Source organism: Manacus vitellinus, unplaced genomic scaffold (genome assembly GCF_001715985.3).
Source record: "Manacus vitellinus isolate BGI_N305 unplaced genomic scaffold, ASM171598v3 scaffold_13_pilon, whole genome shotgun sequence".
NCBI classification, from domain to species: domain Eukaryota; kingdom Metazoa; phylum Chordata; class Aves; order Passeriformes; family Pipridae; genus Manacus; species Manacus vitellinus.
In genome coordinates, this window is record NW_021938999.1 from 12,571,467 (window position 1) to 12,594,185 (window position 22,719).

The following is a 22,719-nucleotide window of genomic DNA, read 5'->3' on the forward strand; positions in this document are numbered from 1 at the left end:
TGCTAGATAAGTAGGTTAGATTTGAGGCATACAAAGAAAGCCCGCTGATGGCCCAGCGTGCTTTTGCAGCCATATCTGGCCAGCCTGCAGAAACTGAACTCCCAAAGATATTAAAAAAAAAACTCTGAAAGATTTTGCAAGGGCTGCAGACCCATTTCCTCAGCCATTTGTCCCTTCTGAATGCTTGAATGCCTGTAAAAATGCTGTCAGTTAGTGCTGATTTGAGCCTCACTGCAGTCTATAGGAGCCACTGCAGCCAAAGTGTTGGAGGCAGTGTTTGCTTTGGATATCACCATCTCCAACTTGCACACATGAAACAGTGTGAGCTGTTGTGAGTTTAATTTCCCCCACTGTTTCCACATGCCTGTAGATGAGTGGGATGGTGGCCTCCTTTCCACACTGCTGGAAAGGAGATGGTAATCCTTCTTCCTCTGGCCAAATGTAAACCGACACTGCATGAAAAGCTTCCCCTCCAGCATGAAGCGTCCCTCAGTGCACTAAATGAAGAGCCTGGCCCTAAACAGACAGGGTTGACCTTTCTATGCTCTCATACTCTCCTCCCTTTCTCTACTGGAAAATCTTTATAGTTTCTCTCTAAGCAGCTTTTTACAGGTACATTGAGGTGGTGAGTGCTACTGTTTACTGCAGATGCAGCTTCTCTGAGTCAGGCACCAGAACTTCAGGCAAAAGTTCAGCCTCTTAATAAAGGAAGTATATCCTAGGATAAGCACTGAATTAGGAATTGTGGATTTTCTCTTTTCCAAAGTTGATGGTTAATACAGAAATTTTGTGGGATTTTTTTTTCCAGTTAGCTTTTGAGAGAAAATGCTGGGGAAGTTTTAGGTTTGGCTCTGAAGCCTGAATCGTCCTAAGCCTACACCACAGGTCTTCGAATATGTTGTCAGGCTTAAATATTAATTTCAGATAGTAGCAAACTGTGGCAGGGCCTCATGTGGATCCCTGAGTGTGGGACTATCTGACTTAGCAGACTTTACAGGGAGGGAAGAAGTTCCCTAATCACCAAGACCAGACCAACACGGTGGATACAGCTGCCTTGCAGACAGCTGGCTGAAGGATGGAAAGTGGTATATAAATGCTGCAAGAACAGAGTTAGGTCAAGAATTATTTACAATTTATGAAAGTTGAAGGAAATTTCTATACCAGAACATAGGAATAAGCAACTAGAGATGCCAAAGTCAGCCTGGGAGGTTTGGGGAGAATCAAGGAGGGAACGCTGAACACCTGCTTGTCTCCACTGCAGCCCTGGGTAGTGCAGCAAGTTCATCTCACCCCAGCAGCAAGGAGCCAGCAAGGACAGGTTTCACGTGCTAGCACACTCAAAATAGGCATTTTTGTGCATGTTTTGTTAGTGGCAACACTGAAGGGATACGCTGATTTATCTTCTGCAGTACAGATATATTCTAAATTACTACCTAAAATGAAGCAGCATCCCGGGAAATGAAGGGACGTTCTGGCTCCTGAACAATGCTTCAAGTGATCCCCTGCTTGCTGTGATTTTAAAATGCCTGGTCTTTGAAATGTTTGCTATCACTGCAATATTTTTATATGGGCAAAAATGTAGGATCGGCTTGTGTCTTTTTAGGAAAGTTCAGATTTCTGGTCTGTCAGCCTTGCAAAAGCCTCTTTAATAAACTCAAGACATCATTATCTAAACAATCTTTTTGCACTGGATGAGTAGAAGACAAACAAAACATTTCCAGAGTACCTCCAGAACTACCATTCTATAGGCTGTAATTGTTATTTTAATAGGTGACTACCAAGACATTCTCTTTTAAAACAAACGTTTCCCTTCTCTTAACAAACAGGCTCCTGTCAAACACCAATCCAGGCACTTTGAGATCTGACATGGTGACTGGTACTAGTGACTAGACACTTCTGACTGCATCTTAGTGCTTTACTTCTCGTAGGATCTGTTCCCAAGCTGTAAAATGTGATGCCAGATTTAGTTTCTAAAGCCAGAAGAATAACAGTAATAGACAGTAAATGGGTGTGAGTTGTCACATACACCAGCATCACAGAGTTAGTGCTATGTCTCAATTAGCAGCAGGCTTGGAAATCAGTGGGAACAGACAGTATATTTTCTGGCTTCTGTTGCAGTCCTTGAGCTGTAGAGAAATTGAAAAAAAGAGTTTGTTTACTGGTGAGGAGAGAAGTCTGTGGCTGTGGTGCAGCAATGTCCCTGACCTGCCTGCTTTGTGTTTCTGGATACTTCTACATCTCACTTTATCCCCATGCATGTAGCTGAACACTAACATATAGGTACCTCACAAAGGCTAAGCCATGCCTGCTTCCTGGTTGGGAAAAACCAATGTAATTCTCTGGACAACAGATGTTAGGTGTGGGCAAAGTATGACTGCTCCTGGATATCCACAAGATTAATATTTTGCAGCTGATGTTGCAGCTTCTCCTGGTCCTGTTCTGCATCTGTAGGAGTATGTAAGTCCCAACTCTACAGAAATCAGCTGAAGTTTTACTACTGATTTCCAGGGGCACAGAAATATATTTTTTTCTGTTGAGAACTGTTTTCCAAAATAGACAACGATCTCATTTGTCTGCTGTCTAAGACAATGCAACAACTACCAAAGGTTACAGGGAAAGTGAAATTATGTCAACACTTTGCCAGTTCACCCTTGTACAGTGCATTGGCACAGACCTTCAGATGGGGGGGATCCTCTAACTCATGGAGTGCTCTTCCTTTAATGTACCTGAAACACATTTTCATACAGCTTACCCAGGCAGACTGCTACACATTAAGATGACAGAACCTGCTCTGTAACCAAACTATCTGATGTCATTTTAATAGTGGTATAAGACTTGAATCAGTAAAGTCATCAGGTACTCAGAAAATACATACCTCATCTAAGAACAATATTTAAATATCCTTCTATTGAATCAGGATTCATAGCTATTTTTAAAACATTTTAATATTTAATTACTTTTAATCACAGCCTTCATACTTCAAAAACTTCTATAAGCCACATTGCATTTCTGTTGACTAAATTCCAGTCATACCAGATAGGGAATTAACAATCATTCTGTATAATACATTTCACAATTTCTAAATCTCCCCTTTATTCTCTCAAGTGTTGAGTAAGGCATGGACAAAATTGCATTTCCTTTGAAATGCATGTCACAGCAAAGCTGATAAAAGGGCCTGAAAAGTTCACTTTCATCACTAAAGAAAAAAAGATGAATGGTTGAAGTTAACAATGGTGCAACTGAAGCTAATCCCCCAAAATATATTTAATTACATCATATTTAGATCTGCTTATATTTGTTTATTTGACCTATATGTGAGACACTGAGGATCTATTCATCAGAATGTAAGGCAATGAGTTAAAGAGGGAGTTGCTATGTACTGTCTATACACATATATCCTCTCTTATGCACTTTTAAAAGCATTGATATATGTAAAGGTCAGCAGAGTAAGCATTAGTGTACTTCTTTCATATCAGACATCCTAGCAATATGACCCAAAAATCAAGAAAAGCAATTATATGACTAGAAAAAAGATTTGTGGACCAGCGGTCTGTGGTTAAGTGGAACAGTCACTCTAAAGTCTAATGGTCTTGGTTTGTCCTCACTTAACCCAATTCTAATTAACACACTAGAAATAACTGTTCAAATTATTCTTAAGCTTATTCACTTTACAGCTTTGTGTAAGAACTGATACCAACACCAAGTCAAAAAATAGCATACTTCGAGTGTTTTTGGTGCTAAACCGAGAGCCAAACAGATCTCACATAAAAATAAATTCTTTTAGCAGAGCAGGCTTCATCCACAAATCAAAATGTCAAAGGAAAGATGCCCAGAGCCTTTTGCTTTATCCCTCATACGCTGCCTTTGAACTACCTATATTTACAAGACCATTGTAAATACATACTGCACTGGTAGCATTGGTTGAGGAATAACATGCCGGTTTTGTCTGGTGGATATACGATGTTCATGAAGCTTGGAGGGAGATACAAAACCATCCAATTGCTTTCACATTGGCTTTCACAATTGCTTTAATTTACCAGCTCAGGCACATGAACTCATCAGCCATCCCCCAGTACAGCAATAGGAAACTCATTACTACTTCCCTGGTTTCTTCTGTTGGTGTCTGTCTTCTTAGGCCACTGAAACATAAAATTATACCTTTGCCCTTGATAAGGTGCAGCTACATTAACAACACTTCAATAATCAAACAGAAACAGAGCAAAAAGCAACAAATGCAAAAGGTAACATCCAGTTAGAGATTTTCATTTTAAAGAGGTTGGAAAGTTAGTAACAGCATTTCTCTCTTTATGCATAAATGCATTTAAAAAAAATAACCCTAAACATCATTACAGGAACATCATTATCATTATATTACTGATACACAGACAAAAAAAATGTCCAATGACTTTCCCCAAGGTCAGAAAACAAGTTAATTGGAGTCAAGAAAAGAGTGTTAGAGAATTCTGATCCACTAATTCAGCATGCGGTTTGAACTCTTCAGACAGATTGCTTTCAGACTGAAAAGCAATCAGTACATTTGCGATACTAGATTTGCTTTTTTTGATTGAAATTTTTGAGGGCAATATCTTGAAAGAAGAAAGATGCTGCAAGGAAACGGACACCTTGGTACAATGCTTTACAGACATATGTTAGGTAATTCCTCACTTTGAATATGAATTCAGATACATCAATTAGCTTTAAGTTCTCTTTTGAGTATTTTCAACACATTGAGTTTAGGTATAATTGGATTTTTTACCCCTGAAACATTTAATCAAGGCTAAATCAAAGAAAAAAATTCCTTTCAGAAAAAATCTGCAATATACAAAGAAAATACTTTTCTATTTGCAAAAGATCTGCCAGTATTATTAAGTTCCCTTCATTTAGAGACTTACTTGTTTTTCCTTTTATCCAATTAATGCATTGAATCACTTTGATGTGTTGCTTTTCAAATAAGCACTATCTGTGTTATAAAAAGTACCAGACACATCAGCACCATTCATTCTCCCAAACTGAGACAACACCGTGCTCATCTCGAGTAGAGAGATGATTTTAAGGTAAGTTGATTATGCTCCCAGTGTTTAAACAAACCTTTCATCAGTTTTAAAGCTACACAGCTGAAGTTTTTTTTCCCTACAAAGCGACAATTTCTGTTATCAAGTTAGCATGAGTCAGAGACCCTGAGTAAAAATCAATGGAGAGCAAGTCTCGTAAGATGAGCATACTTGAGAAATGTAATCCTTTTCTTCCATTTTACATATATATTCCAACAACTTCCAATGCAGAAGAAGATAACTTGTGAAATTTGAGAGCAATTTTGTTATAAGTAAGCTCTCTTCTCCTTACACTTGCACATCCAAAGGTGGATATATATATGGAACTTGCTATGCACCTGACAGAAGTGCCAACATTCTCAGGAAAGACGTGGACAAAAATAAGATGTGTATAGAATATTCAGCAATAAGCCCTTAAAAATGAGCTTATCAGTATTCATGTAAGGTAGATATCAAATCTTAGCTATAAGAAGCTGTAATTCTTATTATCGATAAGAAAATCCTTTGGAAAAATGCATAGTCATGTATTTAATCTCTCATTTTAAGCATGTTGCATAGAACAACTGGCATTGTTATCAATGTCTGTATTTCATAGTCAAAAGAGCAAAGGCATTAGAGACTTAGGTATGGATATAGACTAAACCAGTATCAAAAAGAAGCCCAAACAAACTCAGAACTTGTCTGAATCCCAGTCCAATCTCCAGTGCTCTCTTTGCCTTTAAAAAGCCAAGTCATAGTTTGTTCAGCCCAGCAAAGCTCAGCCAAATCACATCTGTGAGGGACACAACAAAAGGACTTGTGTCAAAACCTCAACTTTGCCACAGACATTAATCTGTGTTTTATTGTTATATTTTAGATCATTATAATTCCCAGATTTAGGAAGATGCACTTAGTGTAGCATAACCTACATATGGAAAGCTAGTGAGTTTTATTGCCATACAGAGCCCATGTGAACACATGCAACTCAGATTTTTACCGATACAACTAGCCAGCACACACACACATGCACAGATTCCACAACTCATCTCTACCAAATGTGGTTATAAAAACTCCAGAATCAGATGTACTGCTCAACCTGTGTTGTTGCTATCCAGTAGAGGTGGTACAGCTCGGAGAAACTGTTGTATGTCATTGCCATGGCAATATGGGATGTGGCTCCCAGGCATGACGCAATCTGAGTCCCACTGCTCTGTGAACTCCTGTTCTGCCTGGAACTAAAAGCCATGCTGAGAAGGATTAGTACTTTCATTTCTTCAACTGCATGGTTGAAGAAATGAAATGGGAAAAGCTGGGACAGCCTTAATACTTCATGAGAGGCTTTAGCTTTAAGTAAAACCTCTAGCTAAGTTTATATGAAAGGTTTGAGAAGGAATATTGGACATTTCCCAATGAATCTCAAAAAGATGTATCTATAGAGTTATAAAATTTATGTCACAGGCTATGGTTAAGTCTTTAAGGAAAAACAAATAAAATATTTATATGAGAAACAGCATCTTTTTTAGGCTAATAAAATGTATTTTGAATATTCTGTCTTTCTGAGATATGCTTTCCTCTTTTGTAAGCTTTTTTGTGCATTCTGTACTTGATGTATTGAAAAATAAACTTGCTTTATGAGAGGCTCTCAGCTTGTGTCAGCACTTTCACAGTGTAAACACAGAAAGCTTTACATTAATGTAGATTAAGTTAAAAATAAAAGTGTCTTTCTCAAACTCCCAAGTATGCCTTTTTTTCATTAACTATATGAATCTTAATGAGATCAGAATTGCTACGTAAAACAACAATAACAATGAGCTGAGCTATCCCAGTGACTCCCATTTCTTTCCAGCCTCTTTTGGGATCAAGCTTTGTTTCAGCTGGCACAGTAATATAGTGGAGCAATCCCATTAAGGGCTTGGTAATTACACAAAGTTAGCATAGCGTAAAGCACTAGCCACTACTTTCCTTCCTTGTAATTTCCAAATTACTTTTTTTTTTTTTCTGATTTCAGCTTCTTTAGAAATGCCCATCAACAGCAGGAATTTTCTGCTTTTTCCTCCAGTTGCTTACCAACTTTGGATTTTGTTTTCACAACAATATTTTCTTTTCAGATTTGGTTTCTGTACTAACACCATCATCAGGTTAATGGGAAAAAATAATAATATCCTTCCTTTAGCAATTACACAGCTTCCTACTATGTCAATCTCTTTGTTATTTTCTAAACAAATGTATGACATTTTTCTTCATTATTTCTCCATTTACCACAAGCTGTGACACAGGTCCTAACGCTTTTCTTGGAGTGACTTTATATCTCTTTCGTTTCTGTTAGTTTTGAATGTAGGTGTACAATCCTTGGATGGTTACCTCTTGGTTTCTTGTAATTTTATCACATTTCTTTCCTGTGACTTGTTCTGTCAGAACCAATAGCCAATTCGTTCCTGGGATATCAATGTTTTCAGTAAGCTACATGGGATGAAAAGCATGGCACACACTCCTCCTACTTTATGTTACATGCGTGAAGAGTTTTTAAACTTCTTTTTAATTTACATTTCCAATGTCAGCTATAGAAATCTCCCAGTAATTTCTTGTGGGTGTTTACCAAAATGGCAGCTTTTACAGAGGTATACTCTGTTTTGAAATTCTTATGTGAAAATGTATTTCTCATTAAGAATTCACTGGTCACTGTGGTACTTCTTCTGTTCCTCAGTCATCTCTTTACAGGTCATACAACATTTCTCACAGAAAAAAAAAAAAAAACAACGAGTTTTTCAGGAAGCTAAATATCTTCTCCAACCAAAAGTTAAATAAATAGATTTTCACTTTGTCTTCAGTGATGTGGCCAATGAAAGCTTGGCAGCTGCTTTTATGTATTTCTAAGTCACTCATCTCTTTCATCAAAGGCTAGAGCACCCAGTCGTCCATATGTGGCCATTTCTTGCTTCTTTTGTACCTGATATTACCCTGCTCTCCCATCTGTCAGTCTCCTCTTGTCACTTCAAAAGCAGCATCTCAAAGCATTTTGCAACGTGGCTTTTTCTCAAGTGACATCTCAGAGTTGAGAGACACTTGTGAATATAGCTAGAAGTTACCACTTCACTACTGAGTTCAGTCTCTAATTTCTCTGCAGGCGATGCTGTCTGTAAACCAAGTGGTTTGAATTCTCATTGACAGAAGGGTCTAGAGACCCAGAGTCACAGCAGCTCTTAATGGCCAAGGTAACAGTATTTTAAAGAACCAGATAAAACAAATATTCAAGAAACAAAAGCATCCTTCCCCACAAGGAATGTAATTGTTCATGTAATACAATTTATGACACAAACTACAATTTGAAGAGCAGGAAATACTATTTTTTACCATAGGACTGTGTTAGCACAGTACCTAAACTGCTGTTTAGAAATCCAGATTTTGTTTTTTGCCTGTCTGGATCTTTAACTAGGCAAGTCCCCATTGATGTGAAACATGCTTTTGCAATTGTCTCTCTCCTTTTTTTTTTTTTTAGTAGAAGATATAAACCCTGAAAATTACCAATTAGCTTCCTATCTTGTCAGCTCCAGGGGGAGATCAAAGGATGACTATTAATATGAAGAGTTGGGTGCTCTACAGAAAAAAAAATTGTTTCTTCATTGCTGTTTTCCAGTACTCAAGAGACTATTCTAATAGTCTCATGGATCATTCATTTTAATTGTCAACTACAGATTTTTTTTTTGAGATCCCTACAACAAAACAGTGTAGAAGGAATGGCCTGTATTAATTTTCTGAGAAAATTCTTTATTCAAAGTCTGGACCAAGTAAGGTCACAGGAAGATAGACTTAAGATGATGTTAAAATGTGGAAGCACAAAAAATAAAATAAAGTGATGTGATCAAAGGAGTGTGACATTACTCCTTTAAAGTTAAAATCATGTAAGACTTAATGAATAACACAGCAAAAATCACAGTTAAAGGGGTTAAACATAATGAAATGTCAGATATTTGAACTGAGAGCGCAGCATATACGGCAATCAAGTTTATACATGAGAGTTGTTTCACTGATCCATCTGATCCATCAGCAGCACAGATACAACCAAGAGTTCAGAGGAGGATTTGGCATAATGGAAGTCTCACCATCAAGCATTTTTAACAGCTGAATGATCTACTTTTTTCTGCAGTACATGACTTGATTGAGGCACTAAGGACAAAGCTTCTTTGCGTTAATAAATTAGGTTTGTTTGACACAAACTGGGTGTGTACTGCGGCAACAGAAGTTAAACCAATCTCTACTGTGAACACAATTTTAAAATAAATTTATTTTAAAAACAAAAATTAGAAATTATTCTCCCCTGAATTGACTGACTCATCTAAAAATCGCCCATTACTTAATATTATGACTATGACTCTAACGTAACAAATAAAAAAGAAAGGAATTCAGAAGAGAAAAAATATGATCACAATGCAGCTAGACAGGTGGAAGAGTATAAAGCAGCAAATCTGGCTGCTGGATGAGAGATTATTCTGCAAAATGTCTGTATTTGGGTCAGTGAAGGTGATATGCCTAGTTAATTGGTGAATAGAGCACAGCACTGAAATCAATGAAACACGTTGATAACAGATGAGAACATAGTGTGTGCTCCACACATTTAGTGTACAAAAACTGATATGCTTATCCAGGAGAATATATGATACAGTTGCCCATGATTATAGGGGAACTGAATTCAATGGCTCAGAGGTCTCTTTCGATTCTACACTTCTGAAAAAATGGTACAGGTATTTTAATTTAAAAGAAAAGTATGCAATCTGTGATGCAGTGTTATGACTCTGGTAATGTAAATGGCTGGTCACTGTTTTGGTTTTCATTAATGGGAAATTGTTAAATAATTTATTATTTTTGCCTCTACTACACATAAAGTCTTCAGGTTTGGTCCTTACTATGCAAAAAATGAGTGCAAAACTCTAATTTAAGAGGTATATGAACCTCTTAGTATCTCTCTTTGCATTACAGATGGGTAAGTACTTTGGAGTGCTTTAATACTGCATGGTTTACACTTTTAAAAAGTAATCCTTGTACAATCTGCTTTTATATTAAGAATGTTGAATTCCTGGAACAGTAGAATACATTTGTACAGGTACAGAGCACGTCAAATGTAGAACTGCATGTTCACGACCCTTTTAAGGTGGACAATAAATTTCTCTTCATAAATGGGTACAAATGATGCTGATCAAGACCTGAAGAAAATATTGCATCAGACATAAAAAATAATAAGTAAATAGTCATCTTAATGAGGGGAAAAAGGAATTATTTGTGAAGGACTAGTAAAGAGGGAGCAACTATCACTAAAAATAGTGCATGATATTACTGTAAAAAAATAAGGATGATGAGAGGATTAGGACTAATGGTCCTACAAATGAACTCTTGATTATTTCCTGGAATATCCTCTCAGTTTGACACTGCCACCTGGGGTGCAAAAGGAGAGTGTCTAAGCAAATAAAATTATTCACATCTCTTGTGCACAGTTACTCTTTGTCTATTGCCAAGGCTGCCTGCATCTGAGAGATGTGGTCAGGTCAGCACCTCTGCAATGTACTGGCTGAAACAGGTTCTGAGAGCTGCTCTATCAGCCCTCTGACACACGGGCCCCTTCTTACTCTTCTTGCCCTACAGTCTTACCTGCCGCTATCCTAAATATTAACTTTAATATATATTGCAACATTGACTCCTCATTAGCCATCATCTACGCCTCTTCTCTGATAAGCCCAGCAATTTTGTCATTATTACAAACATTGTGCCATCCTGAAATTTGCTGCATCTCTCATTGTGAAAACTGAAAAACATTGGTAGCAACATTACAGAGACAACTAGCTCTCCATGTTTTTACTATTCATTCATTCCCATGTTTTGGGAAACACTCCTAAGCATAGAATTCTAAAGAAAAATAAAAAAGGGTGAGTTTTAGCTAAAGTAAGCTTTCTACAGTGTAGACAGAAGGTTAAAAAGATAATGATTTAACTAAATTTAGTATAATTGCAAAAGGAAGGTGATACTTAATTCTAATCATCCAAATGAAAGTAAGTGCCAGCACTAGGTCATGAGAACTTTGCAGTGCCAACAATGTGGAACAAATTCATCCCTCTGCTTGGGAGGAAGGGGTGAACCTGTTCTCTTCCACTGCTAGGATAATACCACTGATTTTGAGTGAGTAATTGCAGATTTACACCACAGTGGTTGAGATCAGAGTATGGTTTGTAATAAAGCTTTAATGTGTTTTAGGAGTGAAGACACTTCTTCTTCGGGGACTTTAAGATAAAGCACATGTTTTAGAGCTTTATTTAGCCAGGTTTCATTCAGGCTCAGGCTCAAAGAACCTGAGTGGCAAAGTGCTAGAATGTGACTTTCTATCAAAAAGCACACTTTTATCTCTTACTCTCATGTAATAATATGCCACGAAGCAGCAGGGATTATGGACCATTTCTCTTATACTGCTTCTTCTCTCCCTTTTCACATGAGAAGGGACATCGTGTAGAGGCCACAATGATTGGGTTTCTCCATCTTCACCATCCTCCCCTCTCCTTCCTCAACAGCCTATGGTTCACCAGGATGCTGAAGACCCGCATAAAGACTTTTTGCCACAGCAAACACCCTGACACCAAGCCCTCCCCAAACAGCCCCGATGGAGAGGAGCCCAGTAGAACACACCAGGGTCCTTCTGAAGTGGGGAAATCATGATGTGAGACATTGTTTGAGATCAAGAGAGGAATGGTATGAGCATCATGAGTAAGGAGTAGAGCCTGGGGTGGAAGTGAAGGACCCTACTGCCCTGAAAGCCTCTCCCACCCGGGGAAGGAAAGTTTACTGGTTTAACTCATTGTGCAGACCAAAGGACACAATCCAGCTCAGAATTATTTTTCTTTTCAAAGAAATTTTTCTCCCCACTCCTCAGCTCCAATAAGGCAAAACCATCCACTTCTGTTAAGGTAGCATGGTGACATCTGGGTGTCAGTTTTCTGGCTTCTGAGTTAAACAGTAACCATAAAGAAGGCTTGTGAGAGACAATAACTGTTCTTGATGTCAAGTCTTTCCACAATGGGGAACTGCTTTTAAGTAACTTCTTTGAAGAATAAAATAGAATAGTTTCATGATAATTGTTTTATTTCCATGGAGAAGTTAAGGAGAAGCTGTAGGGCTTATATTCTTTACCATGACAGCTTGAGGATGTGCATAAGAATTCCTATTTCTGCCTTCAGTCATTTTAATCTTTCTTCCTAATTTCTCCTGATTTTGCTTTTTATTGCCTTTCCTGTTTCTCTATAAATTGTTGGATTTCTTTTCCTTCTTGAAGTTTTATTCCAAGCTCTCTGGTCTCAGCTGCCCTCCATGCTCTGTCTTCCTCCATGACACTCACTCACCTTGTTAAACATGTTCTCTCCCACTGACCTCTCAAGTGCAGAGATAGCTGGTTACAAACTTTTGTTGACAATGGCCAATTCTCTCTGTCAGTGTGAGGTGTTCTAGTCAAGACTCAAGGATAACCATTTTCAGAGAGGGTCAGTAATTCTAAGAAAAAACAGATACTGTGCACTCAAAGACAAAAATGCATTTGTTCATCTACATTTATCTATTTCAATCCAATCTGCCCTCACACCTTAGGGGAAGGGCAGGAAAACCCTAAAAAGGATGAACAAATAGGCAAACCAAATTCATATGCACAACCAAGTTAATCTTATCACCGGCATTTGAAAGGCATGTCTGCAAAAAAAGAAGGAAAATGTTCCTCTAACAGAGAAAGGGTGATTTGCAGGAGAATATTATGAACTCAGAAGAGGAGGCACATTCTACGTCAAACACTTTAATAGATTTTTTTGATAGTAACTTCCCAAAAAAGAGTTCATTCTGATTCTTTTTTTTTCTTTTTTTTTTTCTTTTTGGATTACAGTACCTTGCTTTTGCCACGCATGACTCATATGCACAAAAATGTGTTTATCACAAATGAAACACATTTTCAGATTTACATGCTGACTTAACCAAAACTCAAAGCTTTTGACTTTTCAAGTTTTAAACTATTTCTAATGATGACAGGAAGGTCTGATGTGCTTGAAGATATGATCATCACCAAGGCAGCAGTAAGCTCAAATGAAGACATAACAAACAAGTTTTCCTCCATACTGGGTCACCCTGAGATGCAAAGCTCTGGTTCCATACCCACCACTGAGCATGTATTCATGGGACCAACACTGGAAATGACATTTCTTCTGCACTGTGTGGCCACATAAACATCTATTTGTGCTTCAAAACAAGAATGTCATATCACTTGGAAAATATCATAGTATCTTGGCAACTTAAATTGGAAAATGAGAGGTATAAAACGAAAGTATTACCCTATACTGCCTGATGCTTCTACTCTTTCCCAGTGTAAAAAAGCAGGATGCTGGGCCAAATCCCTTGCTGTTACTCCAGCTGAGGAAGCAAGTTTCATATCAAACATTTAGGATATTTTGCCAATAATTTTTGTATCTGCTGTGGAGGTAGAGTCTGGACTGTCTGATCACATATTCTTATTACAGTGGATAATTCAAATATACTAATCTTTACACACAGAAGTGATGAACAAAACATATAGTACAATAAAAAGTAATGTATGGTAGGAGGGCAAGAATGTATCCTCTACCTTCAAGATCTACCACACCTGAGTTGGTGGGTCTGGTGCACCAACACTTCTAGCGATAATCACACACAGACTCATTCACCTGATGGGAGCAGAGACAAACTGAGAACCTCAGTGCTTCTCAAAAGCCATGGTCACTTCCGTGAGAGACCATGTGGGCATGTGAGACTCCTATTAAAATGAAAGTGGGAAGAAGAATGAACAGGACAAGAAAATATTCAAGAGCTGGTCTCAGTGCAGTGTGCCTCTGCCAAGGACAGTCTGTACATTATCTTCTGGAGGTACATAGGAATAAACTTTCTCTTTGTTTTTAGGGCAGCAACAGGCAACATACCCTTTTCTGTGGACTGCTGTGGCTACTGCCAAGACTCGTGGCAAAGGAATCACACTAGTATCAAATACTGCAATTCTGAACTAGCAGATGCCAAAGCACCTACATTTTCTTGTGCTTTCTCTCCTTTTATTTCTTTCCTGCTTGTTATCACAACTATGCCATAGAGAGTTTTCTTTGAAGCATTCTTCTAAACACAATAGACAGCATACATTATTTATCCTAATGGAATAGTGCAGAAGGCACCCACTATATCTCACTTCCTCTGAATAACTTCAGGAGAGAAAAGAGCAAGATAAAACCAGGCTACATTTTTTACTCAGAAAGTGGGGAAACCTCACAGTAGGCAATTCTCATGTGGATGAGGTTGCAAAAAGTAGGAGCTGCAGGAGCTTGAAAACCCAACTTTTGTTTTCTCCTTTGCTATGGAGTCATTGAGGGAACTGACTCCAGGTACCTACAGACCGACCCACATAAACATTCAAGAGCAATGTGCAATTAAGATAACTTATTGGGAAGTGCCCTGAGATCTGAGTACCTCTACAGAAATGACTGAAAGTTACTTCTGTTTAAAAGTGGTTGTATACTTCCTCTGTGTTAGCCTCCTAGTTTCTTTTCACACTTATGAAGGAGTGAACCTCTACAAATTATTTAATAAAATGAACTACACCAATGTAAAATTTTACTTATAGGAGTGAACTCTCAGCACTGGGAATTTGACTTCTTTACATATTAGCAACAAGGTATTTTTATACAGGTTCCACCATTTAAGGGGCAGAGAGTATTTATTACTGTAAATGAACACTATCATTATTCTGTGGTATGAAAGCAGCAGCAAACATGCTTCCTCAGTTTAGTTTTGAATTCTGAGCAGAGCTCATATTTCACACAGTAACAGTCAGTAACTTCCATGAACAGGGAACATAATTACAGTGTCCTAGCTCCCAATGGCTGAAGGTTGTAAAGGATAATATATAGCACCTGCTGAATCTGCAGAAGAAAAAAACCCAACACAATAAAGGGCTCCCTATTGGCACACTCCTCCTTTTTCAGAAGGACTTTCCAAAAGGCAAAGAGGCAGGTGTTTTTTGATGGTTATGTTGCTGCAGTTGGTTTGACAACAGCACTTGATGGCTGAGATGAAACATGGGAACAGACTAACCCCTCAGTTATTCCAGGTTTTAAAATCCAGGAATGCAAAAGCCAAGGAAGTTTTGAGCTACCCCTTCCTTTTATGCATCCCAGTCTTCTTAGTGCTATCTAAGGGATAGCCACCAGTCATGATATAAAGATTTCTGTGGTGCAGAAATATAAAAGCAAATGAGGCAAAGATACCCACATTTCCACAAACTGCTCACTCATGTTTCCCAGAACCTATTTCTATCACATCTTCTGAACAAGAAACACCAAAATTGCAGGGTTGTCTTCTGTCATTCAGGAGCTGCAGAGCTCTGAAGACAGATGCACACGCACTTCCAGTTGCCTCAGTCATGCAAGACAGTGAACAACTATGATCTGACCAAGCTCCTTTATTCAGCCATCTGTAAATCCCTCTAGATGTTCTAGATTTATAGAATCTTCCAGTGGCTGGTGTAATATTTAAGCTTTGCTTTTTGATGTACTTGATCCTAACCATGTGATGGGGAACTCTAATTAATAACACAGGCACTGTTTCTCATTCCTCTCTGGGTTACATGCTGGATTACAGCATTGTTAAATTATAAAATGCTGGATTGTATCTGATTGCATAACGTTACAGAGTTACCGAGTTACCTTTCAGAGTTTCTTGCAAGAAGCTGACTTGGAAGGTGAAAAATCCTTGGATGAAAGAGAACTCTGCCCTGAAGGTTCTGTCCCTGCTGAGGCTCTGCTCACCAGTGTTTCATTATGGATACTATCACCTCCTGGACTCATCATGGCTTCTGCCATTGTGCTTCACAGAGATGAGCAGAATCACTCTAATAACTTTGGCCAACATCAATTCCTGAAGATTTTAGCCAGGACCTTGGGAGCAGAAACACATGGAGAGCACGAGCACGAGCAGCACAGGAGTGCCAAGGTTCTGTGCTCCCATCAGAGCAGGTTTCTCAGCAGATGACTAAGTCTGGAATTAGGCAATCCATATCCAATTAGTGTGCTTGAATGAATCTAGAACCTAAGAGTTCCTAAACCTTTACTAACTTCCAGCAATCTTTACTTGCTGTTATCTGGGACAGATTTTTATAATTTAAGTCATCTCCGTCATCAGAAAAGCACTCTAGTGGCAATAATTCTTCACACTGTACATCACTGCAATTTATTTATTTGACTGGAAAGGAAAGGATAACTGAGAAAGAGAGCTTTTATTGTGATGTGCTCTCTATTGCAATGCTTCCCACATCCATGCCCATTTGTATTCCATCACCTCTGGGTTATGAGCATTTCTGTCAATGGGGATTGTCATGGCTGTAAAGACTTAACTCCTAATACCTTCAGATTAAAGAATTTTTCCCAGGCACTTTTTATTTTGGTTCACATTTCCATAAGGGGGGTTTAGAGGTTCAGTGATCACCCACTGTGAATCCTATTTGCTTGTTTTCTTTGCCACTAAGGTGATAAAATGTCTTTAATCTGAGCCCCTCTGCAAGATCAGCTTTTCCCTACTAAATGTTCTCTTGTCTCATCTCTAGATTGAAATTTGGCACCAGTTTCAAGAGAGGCAGAACTGAGCCCTAAACCTCACTCTCCTTTAGTACCACTCATATGAATGTATTCAGGATATAGATTCAGATCATAAATGTGTCCCAAGAAAGACACTAGCTCTCATTACTTCCTTCAGCAGTTTGAACCATGGGAATATCGGTTAAGTTCTTTACAGTAGGTCTGGCTGATGCTGGAATGAAAAATAATTTCCTTTTTGTCATAGGGAGACTGATGAGACTGAGAGTATCGTGTTCTGTAGGCATTTGGATATGCACCTCTGTACAACCTACATCCCCAGCATTACATTTTTACTTCACCTGGATCAAAGAAAGGTCTGGTGGCAGAAACTGTTTCTCACTGTCCCAGAACATGGAGCTGAGTTAGGAGGGAAAAGTTGGTAAGGTCAAATCAAAGGTTTACACAAGTAAAGAAGTTTGTGGAGAGTCAGGAAAAAAAGTATGAGAGGAAAAACACAAAGAAATTAGAAGGGTGACAGGAATAAGACCATAATGTTCGAGTATCTCGCATGTTTCCAGATGAGAGTGTTTTTCTTTCTTTAGTTGACAAAGTCAACCTAATCTTCCATGTTCAGATAAAGAACAAATCCAGCCAGTGTTTAGTTTACAGTTTTCAGCTAACCCTACCACTGATGTTTAATTTTCTACAAAAACAGTGGGCAGTCACTAATACATGGGTATACTCTGTATGCAAACACCAAAGGTCACCAAAAAAATCATATTCCTCTTTATGCCACAGCATAACATAGCCAGAAAACAGTTGCAAGTGTGACAAGAGAGAGATCTGGTTGAAATTTTTATCTGGTGCTAGAAACAGAGACACATGGGTCTGGGATGTGCTATAAACATGCGGAAGCAATGACAGAGGAATAGCTGGGATGTCCTTATTAAAAAAAAAAAAAAAGTAAATTATGCTGACCGTACTCTTTTCTTGGCCCTATGGGCTACAGTCAGGCCGTTATATTGATATAATTCACAACAAACTTGATTTAAACTGGTTGTATTAGGGCAACCGGGAATACTATATGGCCTTTAATGTTCTTAAGCTTATTTTGCAGAGAGAGTATGATGTTTTCTGTATAGGCATTTGCTGCTGAAATGGGAAATAGGTGGGCTGTTTGCTGAGTCTGTCAGCTGGAACACTGACAATCACTACTTGGACTGCTTCAACGTAAATATAATTTTCTCAGACTTCAGCACTCTGGATTTGAGTCTTTTCACATGTTAGTATATACTAATCTATCTAATTCTTGTTATTATTTATTTTCATCACAGCCAGAAGATGACGCTGACCTTTTATGTTTATCCACAGGATGTATTTACAGAGCTTGCAGAAAGTCATGGTGAGAAATTTTCAAAGTGCCACCATTTTATTTCTATATTTGTTTCCCCCTCCCCCTTTACAGAGGTCCAACGTGTCAGTGCTGCACTATGAGAAAACGTGTATTTCCAAGCAAAGTCTCTGGGTAATTTTTATTTTGTAATGAGAATAAAAGTCAAAAGTCTTGCTTCATTTTTTAAATCAGACTTTCAATGTTAAAACCCACTTCAAATGATGTTGCAGTTAATAATCAAATTGATTGACAATGCTCCTAGTTGGATGTCTGCATTTCATTTGGGTTAAGCTTGCTCATTTAATTTCTTCTGGAAACTTTTCTGTCCATGGTGATCTTCAATCCAGTTTTTCTTATTGTGTCCAGTTAAGTTCCGAAATCTAATTTGTTCCTGTTCAGTATCAGACTCTCATCTTTTTTCTGATTATGTACATATACATCTCTAAAATCAGCCTGGTTTGGTTTAGCTTCTAAAACTGTAGCTGTACTCCCGTGTTTTATAACTATGGTCAGTGTGAATTAGGCATCTGGAATCTTTCTGTTACTCAAACCATTTTAACTCTATTTGAATATCTCTTGTTGACATTTCTGTTTGTCTGATGGTTTGTGAGATGTTTGTTTTCTTTTTCACAGTCCCACTGTGCAATTGTGTCACTTTCCACGAAGCAAAATGTTTACAACTGTCAAATTATCTACCTGTACAAAAGGAGCAATGGGATCTGCATGTGGCATTAAGGTTCCTTTTTCACACTTCTCCAGCAGTAGTGGAATTTTATACCATAACTCCAAGCATTTAGGTCTAGGAAAATCAATCTAAAAGACTGTAACAAGTCTGGCAAGTAACATTTGTGGGGTTTATAAGCACTGCACACAACATGCTTTTTAAGGAGCAACTAAAATTTAATGTCTCCTGCAATGGGTAAATGGCAACATATTTATACCATTTGTTTTCTGAAGGAAGCTTCTAAAGCTTATTCTTTTCTTGCTGAAAATTGTATTTGTAATACAGAGAAACTATAACCTTAAATTGGAGAGAAAGCAGGGGAGTCCAGTAAATACAGAAATTGTTCAAAAGTCTCCATAGGCACTATTAAGCAGTCACAAAAAACACCAGCCACATCTTCTGGAGAGGATCCATACTACTCACAACTTCTCACAGCTATCCTTCTGCCTGCTACTTGCCCTACTTTTGTGCTATGGAGCCCCTTTATCTCAGGGAATATTTAAAGAAGCGGCGTCGACCGGAACAAACTTCCCTGTTGTCTCATGAATTCCCTGGCACAGATCACTCTGGAGAAACAGGGTTCCCTTCCTCACTCCCCTGCACTCACCCCACACATGCACGGACAGAGGCTTCTCCCACACCTGGGCTGCAACTCCTGCTCAGGAGCACTGAAGAAGAGCTGTGGTGTCAGACTGAATAGCCATTCCATATGAGGCTCTTCCCAATGAACACACTTGTACTACAATTAAAGGAGTGCCCCCCTCCCTCCTCCTCCTCCCTTGCTCTTGTAGTATCTGATTGTGAACTTCTCCCTTGGATAAACAAATGCTTGTACCAATACCTCCGTCTCTGGCCCTTAAGGACTTTATATTCCCGTGCCTTTTTTTAGGCTTTTCAGTTTTACCTGTCAGTTGCATTCACCACTGGCTGGCATTTCTTTATCACCTGTATCGTGGGTGGCACATTACCTAAGACACATGTTTTTCAACCCACTTACCTAATTCCAGCAGTACTGGCAGAAGCTGCTTTATTAGCAGTATTTATACAACACATTTGCAACATGCATTTTTTTTATTTTCTGTTTTGTGGGTTTTTTTGTTAGCAGTAGTACTGGCATGAGGTGCTGATTTCAGGTTAAACAACTGTCCACTACATCCCCTCAGCTAGTCAAACAGTCAAAGAAAGCAAAGCAAAACAAGCCAGTCAGACATTATCAGAGAGAATGGTGATTATAACAAACAACAATACAGGGGGAAAATGCATGGCCATTCAGAAACTGTCTTTTGGGGACTGAAGAAGAGATCTGGAGCTATTTTTCACTAGGTTCATGAGAAAATGTCAGCACACAGATGCCACTGTACTGTCAGATTGCATCTTAATTTGGCCAAAGGGGACCCAGGCAGTCACCCCTCACAGACATTTTTAAAGGCCCATTACAAATCTGATTTATTGGTTGCTAAGAATCTCCCTGCTATGGTCTGCAGATTTTGCATGACATGGAGCTGAAATCCAGTTACAGATAAATGTCTGCTTCTCTATATGATCTAAATCCATCTGAATTCAGTATTTCTTGGGCATCGGTCAAGCTTCCCCCTGTTTGCCCACCCCCTTTTCCCCTAATACCTTAAGGCAGTTTACTTCAGAGTGAAGCAGAGCATTAACCTGTACAAAATGCTAATTTGTATATAACTCTCTTGCTGCCACTAAAAAAAAAAAAAAAGAAAAAAGCAAATGCCTTTTGTTCTAAAAAGGCAGGGAAAAAAATTCAGGAACAAAAGAAATGCATCTGCCCAGTAGGAGAAATGAGAAATTGCTGGGATATGTTTTAGATGTTTAGGCATGCTGGTGTTAACAACAACCATTCAAATAAAAATGTTAATTCACTTCTATTTTCAATATTTAAAAAAAAAATCTCCTGACTTCTTCCTCAAAAATAAAAAAAAAAACAACAAAAAAACCCCCAAACAAATTCCTTGCCTTTTGTGAAAAGCCAAAGATCACAGGAGAGAAATGCATTTGGAATTGCTGAAGAAACACCATTCAAACTTGCTCTACTCAAACTGCCCATTGTTACGATTCAGACAATGCACAACAACCACCACAGCTCAACTTCTAACCATGCCCGCATCACAGGGAATTCAAAGTCAACAGCTCTTCCTATTTCCACAAACCTAACCTCCAAAGCCTTCATTTGCAGCTTCACTGGCAAAATTCTACCAGCATCGGAACAGTCATCTGACAATTTGTGACAGAAGCATGCAGCTCGTCCTAAAGCCTTGTGTTTTGTGCAGGAACTATTCTAAACAAAGGCAACATCAAAAGCAGCACAAGAATCGCTCAAAGCAAGTCCAACTCAGCCCAAGTTTGGGTTCAACATCTGTCTGAACACAGTAGTGCCTCTCATTTTGATTTTGTTTTGTGGAATTAATCCCCACCTAATCTCTTTAAGTGACCTCAACTCAGGTCCCGGCTATACCGCTTTACAAATCCAAAGAGAAAGAGAAAAGGGAAAAAAAAAAGACAAGAAAGAGAGACAGCGCCTTATCCCACCTTTCCATGGCTCTCAGCCCGTCTGTCTTCGCATGATCCGCAAACCACCTGTACTGGATCCAGCCCATCCTGGGGGTAGAAAATATCTTCCCGGTTAGATGTAGTCTCAGCTGTGCTTTGATTTTTCGGCACGAATGTCTAGAATCTTCTGCTTAAGCCAGACACAGCAACACAAAACTGCAGCTGAGCTCTTTTGTTTTCCCTCTCTCCGGGGCTGAGGCAGCGGCGCTCCCGGCGCTCCCGCTCCCTCCGCCCCCGGCAGCGCCGGGCGCTCGGCTCCGCCGCCGGCCCCCGGCCCCGGCCACCACCTACCCCTGCCCGACCCAGCGCCGCCGAGATTCCTCCGAAAAGGGCAGCTTCAGGGGGCGGTCAGGTGATCTTCCGGTTAAAATCAGAGAGGATGTTCGGGGATTGAGCGCAGGGATCCGTGGTGGGTTTCAAACTAGCCATTTACATTACAAAGCAGAGAGGGAAGCAGAGCTCGGAGGAGATCATTAGGCATTCTGCTTTTCCAGCTCTCCGCTAAGCAATCCACACAAGCAGGCACAGTGCGAAGATAGTAATTAAACTTTTCAGTGGTAATAATCACACATAGTTTGGATACCATGACCCTCCTAAATATTTAACAGTAGGGGCTTATTCCTACATAAACATTTTTTATTATTATTTTTTCTTAGATGCTGGTTCTGTACCCCTTTATAGATTCTTTTCAATTGTAAATTTTTGTAATAAAATCCCTAAATATTTATGCTGAAGCCATATTTAATACGTCATCAGCAAATGGACCGTACTCAACTGAAAACAATTACTAGTCCTTTATTCACATTATTATATTGCAATTCAAAATATCTTTGGCATAAGGGCCACTACATGTAAACCTGACTTTCTGAATTGTAGCTTATCCAATGGCCCTGTTCCCATGGATTACCCTGATTAAAGCTACCATACTGTGCAGGGCTTTGGAATTTAGGTTCTAAAAGACTGAAAGAATTCAGATTCTCTGAGAGTCCTAGTTATTGCCAAGTAATCAGAAATACCCAAATATTGTTGTAGAAGTCAGAATTACTTGCAAACAATATGCTGCAAGCAAATCTTATGAGAAACAAAGACTCTTGATAAAATACCCAGTTTTTAACCCCAGTTGCCATTAAAGAAATTCTATGAGGTTTAATGAGACCAGAATTTCACCCACCATATCTCCTTTGCATTGATTATGAAATGGTAGCAAAGAGGAAACATCTGCAAAACTAAGCTAAGAGTAAAGTAGGTATCCACATTTAATCAGTCTTTTTGAGAAACTTTAAATGTATAGATGTGATATATCACCTATTCCAGAAGAAATCTAAGTCCATTTTCCTGTGACCATATTCTTAAAGGTTCAGGTGACAGAAACCCTACTCATCCATCCATTATCCAGCA

The 22,719-nt window shown here is 38.8% G+C and overlaps 1 protein-coding gene across 9 annotated transcripts in view; it reads right to left on the bottom strand.

Moving 5' to 3' along the window:
• The window catches only part of MAGI2 (membrane associated guanylate kinase, WW and PDZ domain containing 2), a 721,242-nt gene that overhangs the window by 367,761 nt on the left and 330,762 nt on the right, over positions 1-22,719 (bottom strand). Inside the window, exon 1 of one of the 9 annotated variants that reach the window (XM_018068099.2) lies at positions 21,301-21,551. The exons of the other annotated variants lie outside the window; for them this stretch is intronic. The gene's annotated coding sequence lies outside the window, so the exon portion shown is untranslated. Of the gene's footprint in view, positions 1-21,300; positions 21,552-22,719 lie in introns of those variants that run through there. 9 annotated transcript variants of the gene reach the window in all.